Below are 18,881 nucleotides of genomic sequence, written 5' to 3' on the forward strand. Positions count from 1 at the left end.
ATCTTATTTTATACATTACAATTAAATGAAAAGAGGTAAGTAGATTGCATGAAATCCACTGGTAATAAGTTAGGGAGGCTGGAAAAGCAAAGCTGGGAAACCTCTGGGATTGGATAATCCCAAATGGATAAAGTAAAATGATAGACACATACTTCTTTTACACAGGTGGGTACAGGATAGTCAACACTCAACACGATAACAATAACAATGAGGGGATTTGTGGTCTCCCCTCTGCTGCATACCTGTGTGTTGAGGGGTCCAGAAAAAGGAGATTATGTTGACATTCCAAAGGTATTTTATCCTAGATGCAAAAGACACTAGACAGGCTCAGTTAAGGTAAATTTTGACTTTTGCCAGGGAGGATTCTAGCCTAGGACATATCTACCCACCATAACCTGCTTTTAGTTAATAAGTTTTCTTTTCAGACATTTCTGTGTGGTTACTTTAGTTCTCTGAGTCTGTAAGGCTGCCACACAGACCTTCCCTGAGCTTATCAGAGTTAGTATATGGACCTTTTTGTCCACAGCACCATAGGCTAGAAGGAGCAGAAGGGAAAATCTTCAGATAACTGTCTTTCAGGAAAGGGTTACCAGTAACTGAGTCTGCCAAACAGGGAACAAAAAGGACAAATATTCTGATCTTCTCCCAACCTCTCTTCCCTGCCAGTCACCTACAAAAACTTCCCATTGGCCAAACTCAACCTGTAGCAGAAGCCTGGGTGATTCAAACCACTGAGATTAGCCTCATGGTATTTGATGCAAAGTGTAGAAAGGTGAGAGTGATCCTGAAGAGACAAAATAATCTTGTTAAGCAAAATTATGCATCTTTTAATATTCTTACCTAGGATAAAATATTATATCTTAATTTGAGTCAACAAGAGCTATGTAACATGACATCTGCTTTTTTATTTAATGTAACCTCCTACCAGTCCCCACATTAAATTCATGTCCTAACCATACCAGTGGACTCTTACTTCTGCAGAGTGTCCAACCTCTTCCTTTTTTCTGAGTTTTTTTCCCCCCCTTACTGGACAGTTCTCATTCTTCTAGATTTGGCCCAGGCTTCATCTCCATTATCTTAACAATTTTTCTATTGGTTTTCCCAACCTAGGCTAAGATAAGCCTTACTGTCTCTGGGTTCCCATATTTCTTTTAAATTACTTCAATAATAACAGATTATATAATTTGTTGTAGTCAATAGTAATTTACTTCTCAAGCAGTCCTTGAATGAAACTCATCTATCCCAGTTCAGGTTTGAGTGGTTTCAGAGTCGATCAAGAAAAAACACATGACCACAAGAGGGCAGTAGAACATTAGCTGTATTTGGGTGACTGGCAGGCTGGTCTGTGTTGGTCTCCTGAGATGAAGGGAAAAGTCCCTCACTGCATGAGACCATCCACAGTGGGCAGCCACTCAGAAGGGGAAATGGACAAGGGAACTCATAGGGGTCAAAAAGGGGCCTAGAGATCTAGGTGATGTAGTCAACAGTCCAGTGGGGAGTCTGAATCAGAGAGCTCCAAAGGGTATCTGCAGCTTGGGGTCTCTAGAACTTTGGAGGTTATCTTTCCATGGCCAGTTAGAGCTGGGGTCAATTCTTGCAAGGTGTGTAAAGCATACTAGGCACTAAATGATTCAATGATTATTTTGCTTATATTAAAATCAATTGACTATGTAACATTTTGAGTTTGGCACCAGCAGACTTTTCAGCCAATGGGTCCCAGGGTGCTGTGAAGAAAAAAACAGCTTAAGAGCATCTTTTGTTCATTAATGTAACATCCAGAGGCCATGTCTTATATTGTTTTACATCCCCAAACTGAAAATTGCTAGCAAAGAGCAGGGACTCAATTGATAAGCAAATTAAGGAAGGTATCAAGTAAAGAAGAAAGGAAAAGAGGAAGAAAACAAAGTTCAATGCTTCCCTGGTTCTAGAATTACTCTTTTTATTTGTCCATGCTCTATCACTTCTTAGTACTTGAGATGTTGGTTAATCAAAAAAGTGAATGACATATTTTGTGTTATTTTTAACAAGTATTCAATTGAAGCTTTTGACAAATCTTTGGTTTGGAGATTTACTTACACAGCCATATACTAATTCTAAAACTCCCAGAGAATATGCAAATTATAGTGTTTAATTGGTTGGGTTTAATTATGTGGTTTAAGAAAAGTGCTCATTGTGCTACAGGGTGCAGCAAAGGGGGGGACCCCAAATGGGCATTTAAAATGGGGTCCAGAACTTAAGATGTTCAGGAGATTTTAGGATGTCTTCACCAACCCCCCCCCCCCCCCAGCACCCCAGGTGTGTGGGTTGGGGGAAGGGACAAGTGGAGCAGGGCCATTGAGAGCTGTTTTGCATAGCAACAGCCTTGTAGCTAACCTCTGGTGTGGTCATTTAACATATCTATAGCCTTTGGCTGGTGGCTGGTCACTTAGATATGTTAAATAGCTGTGGCCATGCTCTGAGCCAGGGAAATGGAAGTAACTACCCCACCAAGATGTGACTGGGGGGCAGGTCCCCCGAGTTAACAGCACCTGCGTGGGAGCTTGGAGAAGACTGGCTCTAGGACATGGGGCTACACCTGCCCAGACTCATGATGGCAGCCCAGTAAAGCTGGAAGGATGTGAGTTCTGGCATGTGAAGCCGAGTGTGGGAGGAGTCGGAAATGGGGCTGCAGAGGAAGACTGGCGTGGGGATTTAAACCCAGATGCGGCAGCCATTGGAGGGAGAACCATGCAGCTGTGGAAGTGCAGAGAGGATCACAGCCATTGAGAGGGGGAGACCATGTGGCCTTGACAGAGTGGAGACTCCCGTGGCCCTGGGAGAGAGGACCATGTGCCTTTGCCAGAGTGGGGACCCCTGCAGCTTTAGAAGGGGGAACTACCACCTGGTTTTAGCAGAGATCCCAGCGACTCAGCTGAGGGTGCTGGGAACCCAGGGAGGTCTCCCAGTCGAGAGGGACTACTAACTGGGGATAACCAGAGGACTGCCTGAGCCATGGACTTCTATTTCCTTTCCTGAGATATGGTACTCTGGACTGGGCAAAGGGGGAAGGAAGGAAGGACTGTGTCTGTTTGTGGGTGTTTTAAAGGGACTTTGGGATTTTGGTGAAGACTTTAGGTCACTACTTGAAGTTTGTATAGCATTAAATAAACATTTCCTTTCCTTTTCACAAGTCTCTGGCATTGAGAGACGTCTTTCCTCTGGTGGCAGACATGATGGACCTGGGGGCTTTTTTTTCAGTAATAGTATGTCGTCCCAGGCCTCCCTTGTTTGTTCTGTAACAATTGCAGGAAACAATACAACCTACAGAGAGATAAAAAAAGCTAGGTGAGAATCTGACATGCTTTTTGAGTACATGTGACTTCATAGATACCAGAAACTCGTCACACCAGAGGAAATCCTCAATGGTTTGGAGGTTACTGTACGGCAACGTAAAATTATTTTAAAATTCCCCTGTTTTGCTTTCTAGAAACAGGACAGTGTTGGGAACCGCCCTGACTGGTATCAGAAGCTGAAACCCCTGCCTAGGCTAAGGCCAAGGGAACGCCCTTGGAACCATAAGCCAGCAAGGAGACAAAAGCTTATCTCCCTGGCAGGAATGCTGCTTATGCTGCTTTATTCATAACTGAACCCCAAAAAGCTTGGTCGGTTAGCCAAAGACGGGTAAGATTCCCCAAGGGGGGAACAACCTAGAGACAGGCATGATCACTTTGGGAGGCCCCCCAAAAGAAGGACTTGGGGGGCTGCAGCAAAAGGGGGTGATGGACCCTCGCTCCTTGGCTTTGACATAGCCTGAGTTCTCCTCGTCCGGGAGAAAATCTCCTTATCTCTTGGTTGCCTTAGTTCCCTTGCTCCACCTAAGCCTGAAACAATGACAGGGTGGTGCAGCTCTGTGCTGAAAAGGGCGGATTCCCTGGGGTGATCAGGCCTAAGAAAGAATATGTAAATTACTGTGACACCTTCTTTGTTTAGAATGCTCTCAGTTGAATGAGAGGGGTCCAAGGAGGAAGTTAGTTTGTTCCTCAAAGTCTTACAGCTCTTTGACCCCGACTCAAAATAGACCAGCAGAGTTCCTTGTTTTCTATGGTTCCTTAATCCCCCCTAATGAGTACTGTACTTTACCTGAATTATTATGCAAAATGAGCCCAATAAAGGCAGGTATGGATGGTAAATCAGCACGCTCCCCACTAGGGGGGGTGGCCATTGCGTCCCTACTTCCCCACAGAAACTAGTTTGTCTCTGTGCATGTTTTTTTCTCGCATGTTTTTTCTACAAGCCATCCTCAGCGTTCCGTGATCACTGCTGGCCGGTGACCCACGCGCATCAGGACAGTGCTGATTGCTTTCTTGATACAATGCACATCTTTTTAAAAGTTTGCTGCCTCTTGGAATAGTCTTAAGAACAAATTCTAGCTTTTATCTGTTTGTCAGCATGAATCCATGTCTTAGAGATGCAGCCTCAGCCTCAATGTGGATGATCACTTGCAACATTTCATGAAAGTAACTAGAACTGTAACTCTCATTGGTTGTTCTCTTATGTTTTGTTTTCTCTTATGTTATGTTCTCTTATGGGTATGTTTTCTTTAACCAATTTCATAATAGGAGCTATTGTCTTGTTTATTACATTTTTTTCAAACTCTCCCACAGAGGATACTAATATTTGGAATTTTGAGAGGTAATAACATCTTTAGAAAAACTGACAGAAAATGTTTTCTTTGCATTACTGATGGGGAACTCAAGTGTTGGAAAATTTTAGTTATAGGTAATAGCTAATAATTTTAGTAGTCAATATATGTAAAAAGCCATTGTTTCAGGAACTGAAGGTTTGACCCATTTTCACTCCAGGAGACCATAAGCAGTTCTACCTTCATGCCTCAGGAGGACTGCAAGCAATGAAGATGGGATCTGAGTCACTGAACTCCAAAGAGAGTTGTCTACGGCCCATGACACAGATGAAAGAATGCTTCAGTCTTTTGATCTGATTAAACTTTCCCCTGAATTCCAACCCTTTTACCTACACTTTTCTTCTTAGGAAATGGGTCAGTTTGAAATGGAATTTAAGACAGTCTGTTAGGGTACATAGCCCATTGTCTTCATATATCGCCAGTCATCTGAGTAATGTGCCCATAAAGACCCAATCCCTGTGTCTGCTGATTGGGTCTGGTAGGTGATGGGCAGCACGAATGCCAGCTTTTCCAGTTTCATATTCTGGTGCCTCCATTCCAGGAGAAACTTTGGGACTTTCTGGTAAGTCTGAATATTTGGCAGGGAGTCTCCTTGGCTGCCTGGACTGGGATAACCTGGGGTGCAGGGGGACTCCTAACAGCTGCCATGTGATTTCCCTTGGGGACTCTCCTCCTCCAACTCTCAGCTCTTCCTGTCATCTTCACTTTGGATTGAATCACTGTACTATCTGGTTCAGGTTACAATCCTGGGCCACAACTTAGATTGTCAGGAATAAAGGTGCCTCCTGGTTTACAGAGCTCTGTCTGGTTAAAATGTGTCTTCCGGTTTAATTAAGGTGCCTTCTGGTTTTGTGATATAAGAGCTGTCTGGTGGAATTGGTGAGGAAAGAGCCCTTTGGGGAGAGTTTTGTCTGATTGTTCAGTCCATGCTTATAAACCTATGACCAAAAAGAAAGTGGTTTTTATTGTAATACTGTTTGGCTTATGTATTGTGTAATCCAGACTCCGAAGAGCACTGGCCACTGAATGGGCCTTTAAATTACTGTATTATACTGCAATTAGAGTTGCCTCATGAAAGGTCAGAGAAGTAGGACAAAATGCCTTTACTAGAAACTTTCATGAGTTTACATAATCAGGATGCAGGACTAAAAGAAAATAGATTAATAGTTCAGAGAAAAGGGAATTTGCCTGTGAAAGAGAGAAGATGCTCAGAGGAGAGGGCCCAAGAAGAGCAAGGTCAGGGTTCCCACAGCCCCTGTAGCCCTGGGGGATCTTCCTCCTTACTCAGATGAGGGAACTGGGGAAAGTGAGCCTGAACTGGTCTTATCATCTCAAACCTGTCAAGGAACCTCGTTTGGTCGAGGACAATCCCCTACCAGGGCAGGACAACAGCCTTTGTGAAGACTTCCAGTGGGAGTAGAGCCAGAGGACCAGCCCACTGGATATTATTGGGCACATACTCCAGTTTCTACATCAGATCTGTTAAACTGGAAAAACTCTGAAAGGACCAGAGTACATCCCTTTAGAATAGATGGAGTGCACCCAGGCTTTTGAGTCCCTGAAGGCACACCTGGTTTCTGCACCAGCCTGCTTGAGTGCTGTGGCAGCCATCTGCGAGCTCTTATAGGAAGCTGAAGAGTTTTCCTTGGGACAGTTTATCATTATTTGTGCACCCCACCAAGTGTTGAGCCTGCCGGAACAAAAGGGAAATTTGTGGCTCACTGCTGGAAGAACAGGCAGGTACCAAACAATCCCAACGTCTTCCTCAAAACTCTAAGTTAAATCCTGCCTCTCTTCTCCTTGGGCCTGACTCGGCTGCACTAATACATGGCTGTGCTGAGATAATTCACGAAGTTTATTCTAGCAGAACTGATTAAAGGACCACCCTCTACACGAGGCAGACTGGACTCTATATGCAGATGGAAGCAGTTATATGGACAAAAGAAAGAGAAAGGCTGGGTATGCAGTTTGATTCTTGAAGTAAAATAGAGGTCAAGGCCTTGTTGCAGGGGACTTCTGCTCATAAAGCTGAACTGATTGCATTGTCAAGGGCACTGGAATTGTCACATGAAAAGATACTTAATGTGTATACCTCAAACCAGAATAGCCGGCATTTATGCTGCCTGCCACCTACCAGAAGTAGTAAGCAGAGAGATGGATTGAATTTTTATGGATGCTTTATTCAGGTGGCCAGCAATCTGAGAAGACAGTGGGTTTGTACCCTAATAGAAGGTCTTACATTGCTTTTCAAGCCAGCCTTTGTAATATGGGGAAAAGTGTACGTAAAGGATTTGGAATTCAGGAAAGAGGTTAATCAGATAAAAGGTACAATCTGGAAATTTCCCTGATATTCTTTCATCTGCTGACCAGTGATTTTCTTTAACTGTGTCCTGTCTCTTGTGTCTGGGGTGATTTACTTTATCTGCCTCCTGGGTGGCAGACTGTCCCTCCCTGGAACACAATGGCTCAGATACCACCTTGATTGCTTATTGTCTCTTCTGGAACATGAAGGTCAATCACCTGTGGTCTCCTGGAGTCAGGGTGGGGCATACCTTCAGTTCCTGAAACAATAGCTTCTCATGTGCATTAACTACTAGGCTTATTGACTGTTACATTAAACTAAAATTTTCCAACTCTTGAGTCCACCATCATACCAAATCAAGGTAAGCTTTCCTAATTTTGCAGTCGAATGGTTCCATCTGCAATGAAAAAGAACTGCTAACCTCCAATAAACAGGAAGTTAAGCTTGTAACAGAACACTTAAAATTATTAGAGGCTGGTCAGGTACCTTTACACGTGGTAGTTATGCACTGCCCTGGGCATCAGAAAGAGGACACTGAAGTGGTTAGAGGAAACAATCTGGCTTATCTATCAGCAAAAGAAGCTGCTAAAGGAACATTTATAATGCCTTTGGTACCTGTTCTAGACTTGTCACAATTTGACCCTTAATATTTGACTGTAGACTTAGAGAAACCCAAGAGTTGGGGTTTTGATGAAGAAGGAGCTGATAGTGGATGGAGAAAGAGTAAGAAAGGAGCTATACTGCTTTCTGAACATTTAGCAGAGCCAGTCATGAAGCATTTGCATGAGGCCACTTTATTTAGGGGACGCATTAACTACATATATTAACTTGTAGCTCACAAGTCCTGGAATTTCCAAAGCCATATGAAAAGTAATTGCTAGATGTGCTGCATGCCAAAAAAACCCCCCAAAACAAAAAACAAAACAAAACCCCCCTTCCAAAAAAAAAACCCCTCTAAGACAGATCCTCATCAAAAGGAAGAAAGGAAACAATACCAAGGACAGAGCCCATTTGAGGGCTGGCAAATAGACTACCCAGAGCCAAGAGTCAGGGTGAAAATATTTGTTAGTCTTTGTTGATAGCTTTTCAAGATGGGTAGAAGCCTATTCTACTAGAGCAGAGAAATCCTCAGAGGCAGTGACTTACTGAAGGAAGTAATTCCTTGTTTTGGCCTACCCAGAAGCATCCAGAGAGATAATGGACCTGCTTTTGTTTTAGAAATTACAGAATGTTAGTAAATTTTAAGATATCAATCAGAAACTCCACATGGCATGGAGACTTCAGGACTCTGGGAAGGCAGAGAAGATGAATCTCACCTTGAAGAAAAATATAGCCAAGCTGTGACAGGAAACTGATCTCCATTGGGATCAAGCTTTACCTATCTCCCTGCTCAGGATAAAGGTGTCTCCTCAAAGTGTGATTCAATTGAGTCCTTAGGAAATTGTGTGCAGGCAAGAATTTCAGGCTATGACTGGGGTCAGAGATATAGGTATAGATCAAGAAGTGAAGGTAAAGGAAATGTACAACATGTAAGTCAGACCTTAGCTGTAAGGAATGACCTTGCCTGTATGAGAGATCTCTACCCTACAGGTTCACTACATTCCTTTGAGCCTGGGGATAAGGTGCTACTCCAGACTTAGATGATGGCATCTCCAGAAAGCAAACTAGAAAAAAAAGTGAACTTAATGTTGGAAGGGACTGCTCACCACCTCCACTGCAGTGAAGTTGGAAGAAATAAAACCCTGGATTCATCACACCAGAGTAAGAAAGCACCGGAGGAACAATGGACCATTGAACCTCAGGAAAATCTGAAGGTCATCTTTAGAAAGCAGTGATTTATAGTCTTTCATTACATTTTGTTTAATCCCGTGTTGGAGAACTTATTTGTTTCAAATGAGATGAAAATATATGGGTATATTTAACAAAAGTGTTCTAAACATCTCTGAATTTTGTCTTACAGGAGGAACTTATGTTGAACAAACTTTTACTGCATGTCTTATAGGTGTTTGTACTCCCCTGGAAAGCCTTCATTATATTTTGGTTAAACATATCAATGAGAAAATAACCTATTCTGATATTTATAATTGGGGACATTTGGCAACCCTAAAGGACAGGGAAAGGTTTCCCTTAAAAGTCACTAATGTAGTCCCAGCTAGAGAGTGTGCAACTTTTGTCAACTGTGCTAAAAAATGTTTCGTGCTTTATTATAGCTTGTTGTTGCATACAATGTGTCCCCTTATGTGGATCTGCAGTTAAATGTATTCCTAAGCCCCATCCCAGATGGTCTAATGCTAATATACATGCTCAACAGCAAAATGAGTACTTCCATATGAAACTGATCTCATAGAAATAAAATAGTTTAAACTAACAGTGGGAGAATGATGAGAAATGTAAAGTTTGAAAATTTTAGTTTCAGTTAGTAGCTAATAAGTTTACTAATTAATGTATGTAAAAAGCCATTGTTTCAGGAACTGAATGTATGATTCACCTTGACTCCAGGAGACCATAAGCAGTTCCACCTTAGTGCCTCAGGAAGACTTCAAGCAATCAAGATGGTATCTGACTCATTGTACTCCAGGGAGATAAGTCCACCACCCAGGACACAGCTGAAAGAATGCTGCAGCCTTTTGATCTGTTTAACCTTTCCATGTATTCCAACCTCCTCACCTACAGTTTTTTTCTTATGAAAAGACTTGGTTTGAAATGGAATGCAAGATGGTCTGTGTTTGCAAACACGGTGGTAAGTCTGATGAAGCCTGCTACTTGCCCTTTGCATACATTATTCCTGAAAAACAATTTGTATATACATTTCAAGGCACAAAAGGCCACAATGATTAGGAGGCATCCTACAGCCCCCATAACCTGGATATGCAAATTCAGTCCTTCAAATCAAGTTTTTGGATTGAGCCATTGTTGTTACAGGGTGCAGCCAAGAGGGGGGACCCCAAATGGGCATTTGAAATGGGGTCCAGAACTTAAGGTGTCCAGGAGATTTTAAGATGTCTCCATTCCCCACCCCAGGGTGTGAGTTGGGGGAAGGGACAAATGAAGCAGGGCCATTGAGAGCTGTTTCGCATAGCAACAGCCTTGCAGCTAACCTCTGGGTTGGTCATTTAATATATCTATAGCCTTTGGCTGGTTGCATAGATATGTTAAGTAGCTGTGATCAGCTCTAAGACAGGGGAACAGAAGTAACTTCCCCACCCAGAAGTAACTTCCCCACCTAGATGTAACTGGGGGGCAGGTCCCCCACATTACAGCAGCATTACAGTGCCTGCGTGGGAGCTCGGAGAGGATTGGCTCCAGAACTTGGGGCAACACCTGCCCAGACTCATGATGGCAGCCCAGTAAAGCTGGAAGGATACGAGTTCTGGCATGTGAAGCCGAGTGTGGGAGGAGTTGGAAATGAGGCTGCAGAGGAAGATTGGCACAGGGATTTAAACCCTGACTTGGCGGCCATTGTGAGGAGGAGAACCATGCTGCTTTAGGAAGGAGAAGCACGCGGACTTGATGGAGTGTAGACTCCTGCAGCCCTGAGAAGAGAACCACGCGGCCTGGCAGAGTGGGGACCCCCAGAGCTTTAGAAGGGGGAACCACCACCTGGTTTTAGCAGAGATCCCAGCGACTCAGCTGAGGGTGCTGGGAACCCAGGGAGGTCTCCCAGTCGAGAGGGACTACTAACTGGGGATAACCAGAGGACTGCCTGAGCCATGGACTTCTATTTCCTTTCCTGAGATATGGTACTCTGGACTGGGGGAAGGAAGGAAGGACTGTGTCTGTTTGTGGGTGTTTTTAGGGACTTTGGGATTTTGGTAAAGACATTAGGTCACTACTTTAAGTTAGTATAGCATTAAATAAACATTTCCTTTCCTTTTCACGAATCTCTGGCATTGAGAGACATCTTTCCTCTGGCGCCGGACATAACGGACCCGGGGCCTTCTTTCAATAATAGTATATCATCCCAGGCCCCCCTTGTTGTGTTCTGTAACATTGTAAGTTATTATACAGGGTCTGGAAGACCTCTAGTTCAGTAATTCATTTAATGTCCTGAAGCTGCTGATGTAGCTTAAGCTGGAGTTGACTAATTTGTCCTTTGAGATTGGAGGAAAAGGCCCCAGGCAAGCAATGTTGGACCTCCTCCCATGAATGCTGGCTGGAGTTCCACTTCATGGGAGTGACACTCAGCTTGGAGAAGCCTGGGTCACAAGTGAGCTGTTGGCAAGTGACAAGAGCATCTTTCTCATCCATACTATTTCTTCCTGGATGAGAGGAGTCCAATGGAATGGAGGTGGGTTATGGAGTGGCATAGCTTTTTTATGATATGGCTTTGCTTTCTTCACTGGCAGGTGCAAGGGTTATTCTGGAAAGGAAACACAAGCATACCCTCTTCCCTAAGTTAGTAAATCAAGGTTTTTTGTTTTTTTTTTTTTGTGACTGGAGAGGGAGGAAAAGCCATTCAATGATTTCAAATTTGGGGGTTAACTGTGGGATGAAATAAAACGTACCCTTAATATTGCTGGGGCTGACACTGTTGTACTTTTTCTGGGGCTATAAATAATCCTTGTGAAGAAACATTGTCTTTAAGACAAAGGTAAACTTGCTTTAACTCTTTCTGAGATGCTATAGTAATTAAGATATCACCTATGTAACAATAAATAACACTTTAGGGAGATGAATTTCTCCCTGGTTGAACAGCCCGATGGACAAAATGCTGACAAATGGTGGGGTTATTTAACATCCCTTGAGGTAAAACCCTCCAATGAAATCTCTCTAAATGTTGTGAATTATTAAACACAGGGACTGAAAAAGCAAATCTCTCATGAGCCCTTTTAGCTAAGGGAATGGTAAATAAACAGCTCCTTAAATAACAATGAAGGGCCACTCTTTTGGTATGTATGCCTGGTTTGGAACTCCTGGTTGTAAATCCCCCATGGGATGTAATATATCATTAATCTTTCTGAGATCATGAATAAGTCTCCATTTTCCCGATTTCTTTGGGACTATAAAAATGAGAGTATTCCATGGGCTGCTGGATGACTCTGTGTGTCCTACCTCCAGTTGCTGATGTACAAGCTCCTGGAGCTTTTCTAGCCTCTCCCTCTTTAGCGGCCACTGGTCAACCCACACAGGTATGTCAGATAGCCAAGTGAGGGGTAGGGGAGAAGTGTGGACAGTGGCCACTAGGGAAAAGATGGCAGGGAGACCTGCATCCCTCACTGAGTGAGAAGATCCCTCCCCCAAATATTAAGCAGAGCAACAAGGACATAAGGCTGGATCTGGATTCATCCGACTTTGTTGGGAACCGCCCTGCCTGGTATCAGAAGCTGTAATCCCCGCCTAGGCTAAGGCCAAGGGAACGCCCTTGGAACCATAAGCCAGCAAGGAGACAAAAGCTTACCTTCCTGGCAGGAATGCTGCTTCTGCTGCTTCATTCATAACTGAACCCCAAAGCTTGGTGGGTTAGCCAAAGACAGGTAAGATTCCCCAAGGGGGGGACAACCTAGAGACAGGCATGATCACTTTGGGAGGCCCCCCAAAAGAAGGACTTGGGGGGCTGCAGCAAAAGCGGGTGATGGACCCTCGCTCCTCGGCTTTGACATAGCCTGAGTTCTCATCGTCTGGGAGAAAATCTCCTTATCTCTTGGTTGCCTTAGTTCCCTTGCTCCACCTAAGCCTGAAACAATGACAGGGTGGTGCAGCTCTGTGCTGAAAAGGGCGGATTCCCTGGGGTGATCAGGCCTAAGAAAGAACATGTAAATTACTGTGAAACCTGCTTTGTTTAGAATGCTCTCAGTTGAATGAGAAGGGTCCAGGGAGGAAGTTAGTTTGTTCCTCAAAGTCTTACAGCTCTTTGACCCTGACTCAAAATAGACTGGCAGAGTTCCTTGTTATCTATTGTTCCTTACTTCCTCATAATGAGTACTGTACTTTACCTGAATTATTATGCAAAATGAGCCCAATGTAGCACCCAGTGGATGCAAATACAGATATCGGAGCCTTTAGGGTATCGAAGATGTTACTTTATTGGCCAAGTTTAACCTGCGCAGGGGCGAACTCTCTGTCGAGTGAAACAGTGCCCACAGAGGAGCACAAGAGAGTGGCGCGCCAATATTCATATCCAGGTCCTTATATAGGGGTTTTGGCGCGAGAAAGCAAGCATTCCATAAAAACTGACGCTGTGGTCAGCTATTTGCTTACAGAGACCGCGCGCGGGAATTTCAAACCAAGCATTCTTACAGTAGGCGGGAAGGCAGGATGTTTGTTTAGTAACCTAGTAATCTCCTGGCTCTAACTAGCTAGGTTCCTATTTCCTCATGGTCTAAGTTAATCCCTACTCCTTACACCCAACAAAAGCAGGTTTGTATGGTAAATTGGCGCGCTCCCCACTAGAGGGGGTGGCCATTGCGTCCCTACTTCTCCACAGAAACTAGTTTGTTTCTGTGCATGTTTTTTCTCACGTGTTTTTTGGCGAGCCATCCTTAGCGTTCCGTGATCACTGCTGGCCAGTGACCCACGCATCACGACTTGACCTTCTGGACCAAAACAGTTGAGAGACCACATCTTTTTCTGGGGTTTAGAAACACCCCCTATCCCAGTTACAGAAATATCTGTTTCAATTAATGGTCATTCGGGGGCTAATATTGGCTAGAAATAACAGATACATCATGATACTCCTGTGTCTAATAAGCCATGAAATTCTTTGTCTTTTATTTTTATCTTTAACAGGCTTTTTAAGTTAATGGAAACAGTTCAGAATATTTACTGGTTGTTAGTGCTGCCAAAGCCCTGTTTTCTCTAGTTACTTCCTGAGTATTTGGCACCTTGTAAGGTATGAGGAGGAGCTGGGCAATGAGGGTCTGAGTTAGAATACTATGATACCTGAGTGCCCTAAGCATAATTTTTATTTCTCCTTGATAAGTACAATCAATGACTCTAGGTTGGACAAGGATGCCCAAATTTTAAGACTACACTGTCTTAAAATTCGTCCTACTACCCCAGGGGGCAACGGCCCCCACACTCCTGTTGGAGCAGTGACTACCACATCTTCTTGCTTAAAATGAGTTCCATGGTGGTGTCCAGGTCCAGGCCTGCACTCCCCCTAATGATGGTGCAGAGATTGGAGACCTGACATTTTCCTGAGCCTAGAACAGCTGATTGCTGTTGTTGGGGCTCCTGTTTGTGTTGGGACACCGTAGCTCACGTCCCTCTTCTCATTTCCCTGCAAGGGGAGGCAGTAATTTCCCATCCCTGTCATGGGAAGACCTGCACTGATTGACCCAATGTTTGCTTTTATGGCAACGAGGGCACTCATTCATTGGGAGTTTTTTTCTTCTTACTGTTACAGGGTGCAGCCAAGAGGGGGGCCCCAAATAGGCATTTGAAATGCGGTCCAGAACTTAAGGTGTCCAGGAGATTTTAAGATGTCTCCAACCCACCCCCCCCCCACCCCCGCCCCCAGCCCAGGGTGTGGGTTGGGGGAAGGGACAAATGGAGCAGGGCCATTGAGAGCTGTTTTGCATAGCAATAGCCTTGCAGCTAACCTCTGGCTTGGTCATTTAACATATCTATAGCCTTTGGCTGGTTGCTTAGATATGTTAAATAGCTGTGATCAGCTCTAAGCCAGGGGAATGGAAGTAACTTCCCCACCCAGATGTAACTGGGGGGTGGATCCCCTGAGTTACAGTGCCTGTATGGGAGCTCAGAGAGGATTGGCTCCAGGACATGGGGCCACGCCTGCCCAGACTCATGATGGCAGCCCAGTAAAGCTGGAAGGATACGGGTTCCAGCATGTGAAGCCGAGTGTGGGAGGAGTTGGAAATGAGGCTGCAGAGGAAGATTGGCTGCAGGGATTTAAACCCAGACTTGGCGGCCATTGAGAGGAGGAGAACCATGCTGCTTTAGGAGGGAAGAACCACGCGGACTTGACGGAGTGGAGACTCCCACATCCCAGAGAGAGGGAACCACGCGGCAGCCCTGGAGAAGAGAACCACGCGGCCTGGCAGAGTGGGGACCCCCAGAGCTTTAGAAGGGGGAACCACCACCTGATTTTAGCAGAGATCCTGGCGACTCAGCCGAGGGTGCCGGGAACCCAGGGAGGTCTCCCAGTCGAGATGGAGTACTAACTGGAAATAACCAGAGGACTGCCTGAGCCATGGAATTCTATTTCCTTTCCTGAGATATGGTACTCTGGACTGAGGGAAGGAAGGAAGGACTGTGTCTGTTTGTGGGTGTTTTTAGGGACTTTGGGGTTTTGGTAAAGACATTAGGTCACTACTTTAAGTTGGTATAGCATTAAATAAACATTTCCTTTCCTTTTCATGAATCTCTGGCATTGAGAGACATCTTTCCTCTGGCGGCGGACATAACGGACCCGGGGCTTCTTTCAATAATAGTATATCATCCCAGGCCCCCCTTGTTGTTGTTCTGTAACATTACTATGACACTCTTTCCAAATGTGTCCTGTGTTGCTGCAATTAAAGTATTTAATCTCTTCTTTTAAGGCCTCAGAAAGTAACATTGCCTTACATTGTTCTGTTCCAACATTTCAACAGGCTTTGATAAACTGACTCACGTTGGCAGAGGTTAACTGAATGGACTGAAGGACAGCCTTGCAATCATTATGGGCTTTCTCAAAAGCTAGCTGTAACAAGAGGGCATCTGCAATATCTTGATTTTCAATTTGTCTTTCAATTGTCTTTTGTAATCTATCAACAAAGTCCAAATGAGCCTCATTGGCTCCTTGTCTAATATTGATAAAGGACCTTGAGCTGTGTGGCTCAGCTTTAGGTACAGCCTTAAAGGCTCAGGGAGCCATGGCAGAGCATTGAGAAAAAGTCTGAGGGTCCATATTTGCCCGTTGGTCCTGCCTAATATAATGTCCTAACCCAACAAGCATATCATGAGTGACTGGATTCCCTGTCCATCCATTTTCATCTGCCTGATGGCAACATCTTACCATGTATTCAGAATGCCAGACAGGAAACTGTGCAGGAGTAAAGCTACTCTGGCTAAGACAACCCAGTCACAGGGAGCCATTTGAAATGCTTCTGTTAATGCTGTTAACAAACCTACTGTGTAAGATGATTGGAGTCCATTTTCCTTTATACTTCTTTTTAAGTCTTTGAACATTTCATAAGGTAGAGGCTTATGTTGTGGATTTTTTCTACCCTGCCAGGTGATGACAGAGAAGGCAGTAAAAGATTGTTAGTCCCCCTTCCTGCCTGTGTTTCTAAAGATATTGATACATGAAAGTAGTTACCAGTAGAGGGGCCTGAAAATTAATGAGGTGACCTTGACTCTTAAAATTTTCCTCCCATTTAGGCGCAGAGGGAGGAGATGAATGCAGTAAAAGCTTTCTCTTTTCTTTAGGGAGTGGACTTAAGTCCTCTTGATTAGAGGCAATCGAAGTAGCCTCTCCTGCTTTCATAAGGATTCTCCCCTGCCTTATTAATATTTGTAGCTGAGTCAGGGATACAAATAGGCATCAGGGCAGTCCTGACCATCTCCCAAGTAAGGAGATTTTGATGACTGATAGGAGTCCCAGTTTCCTGGTGCCATTTCAACTTCTGCCCAACCTTTTCCTAATAGCTAAGTCTAAAGATCCATTATCAGGGAACCAGGGGCAGTATTCCTTAACAACTTGAAGCAAATTAATTAAATTCTGCTCTTTGATCTGATAGCCCAAAGCCTTAAGGAGCTGTTGTATGAGCCTGAAATATTGCTCTTGTTCCTTAGAGAGCCCATTTCCTGTGATGGAGGGGCTTGTAGAAAACCTTTAATTTTTTAAAGATTTTATTTATTTATTTTTAGAGAGGGAAGGGAGGGAGAAAGAGAGAGAGAAACATCAATGTGCAGTTGCTGGGGGTCATGGCCTGCAACCCAGGCATGTACCCTGACTGGGAATCGAACCTGGGACACTTTGGTTTGCAGCCCACGCTCAATCCACTGAGCTACGCCACCCAGAGCTTAAAGTAATTTCTTAACCAATATATAAAAGAACTGTTTCAGAAACTTTTCCCACCACAAGCACGGCAATTACGAAACTAGTTTCACTTTCACCTTCACTCCATCTGAATCCCCAAATCATACTTCTTGCTAGTGAGAAGAATGTAGTGGGTCAAAAGTGTGCTGCTTGTGAGGAGGGCTCCCAAGGCTGTCACTCCTTGGTCATCCCTGCCTCTCTTATGTGCCGTGGTTTTTCCCATTGGTTGTCTAGAACAGCCAGGGGCTCTCAGAGTGCTGGCTGACCAAACTTCATGTGCACTTCCCCAGACAAGCCAAAATTAAATTAGCAGGATTGGAATTCCCTATGAGGCCCCTGCACATCTTAGGGAGTGACCCCAGACACCTCTGCAAGGTCCCCAGTCATATAGGGATGCCTGAGAATTTGGACCAGAGGGAGGAAGTGCCTCTTCAGCACTCAACAGGAAGTTGAGATACCCATAAAGAACTCTGCAACTAGTTGCTGCCTTTTAAAACTGATTAAAATGAAAGTCTTTGTTCTTTCTGCCAAGGCTAAACCTAGGTGGGGATTGTGCTACGGAGGCAGGCTTGTGAGAGTTCTTACTGTGTGCTTCTTGTTGGGTGGACTTTTGCTTGCAGCTGGCAGGAAATCTAGTGTTCTGTCCTGGTCCACATTTCCAGGTTATCCTTTCACAGGTGTCTTCTAGCAGGGAGCACCCTAGTGGCTTTTAAACTGCTCGACCTGTACCCGAGGTGTGCGGCAAATGCTTGGGAGAGAGCAAGACTCCTACTCACTGAAGAGGGTACAGAGGAGAGAAATGAAAAGAAAACTGCTCAAGGGGCAGCACAAGATAAACCTTTCCTCTTATCTTTAACACGCCTGGCAGCCTACCAAACACCAATGTGGCATTGCCGTCTCTGTGGGGATAATTGCTTTGATTCCCATCCTCTCAGGTGTGCTGTCCAGGACAAATGGCTCATAGCCTCTGTCCCTGTTTGGGCACCAGATGTGGCGGAGGCTCTGCCCGCAGAATACCCCCACCATCACAGATGAGAATAAATCTAACAAGAGATGATCTGCTTGAGGGGGGAAAGGTGACCCATCTCTCAGAGGAGAAGGGTCCTGAACATCTCCTTCCCTGCATCTTTATTGAGTTCAGCTCACACAGAGAGATATACAGTATGCATAGAAAGCTCATCAACCGGTGTCCAAAAGCTACAGTCATGAAAAACTGACATCATTTATAGATAATAGTTGAAGAAACACAGGGATCGTCTCTGGTCAGGGTTGGCTTTAGCTCAAGTTATCTCTTTCATAGCAACAGGGCAGATCAAGCCTCAAAGGAAACAGCGTATATTTTTTCTCTGCCCAGATTCACCTCAAGAACCATCTGTTCCAGTACAAGGTCACAGCTGCCTCTGGCATAGTTCCCAGGCTGAGTCAGGTGGGGAGAGCAAAACAGCCAAGAGACTAGGACACTTTTACAGAAAGAATGAGGACTCAGGCTATGACAAAGCCAAGCGGTGAGGGTCTTTCTGCCCCTTCTCTGTAGACCCCTAAGTCCTTCCTCAATGTCCCTTTGTGACTGTGCCTGTCTTAGGTTTCACCTCCCTTGAGGGGTCTTACCTGTCATTGGCTAACCAGTTATCTGCCTGGGACAAGCAGGGGGAAGTGAGTGAGGCAGGGGCTGTGCTCCTGCCAGGAGCATAGACCCTGTCTCCTTAGTGACCCATGTCCCCAAGGCCTTTTCAATCAGCCCTAGCTTTCAGACCTTTTTGTCTGTTAATGAGGCTACAGTCCCCAAAACCAGGCAGGATGACTCCCAATAGTTCTGAAGGGTAGATAACCCTCTGTCTTCTCAGATCACTGGCCACCTAAATAAAGCACTCATAAATATTCAATCCCTGTCTCTCCTTATTGGTTCTGGTAGTTAC

The sequence above is a fragment of the Phyllostomus discolor genome, chromosome 6 (genome assembly GCF_004126475.2).
Source record: "Phyllostomus discolor isolate MPI-MPIP mPhyDis1 chromosome 6, mPhyDis1.pri.v3, whole genome shotgun sequence".
NCBI lineage: Eukaryota > Metazoa > Chordata > Mammalia > Chiroptera > Phyllostomidae > Phyllostomus > Phyllostomus discolor.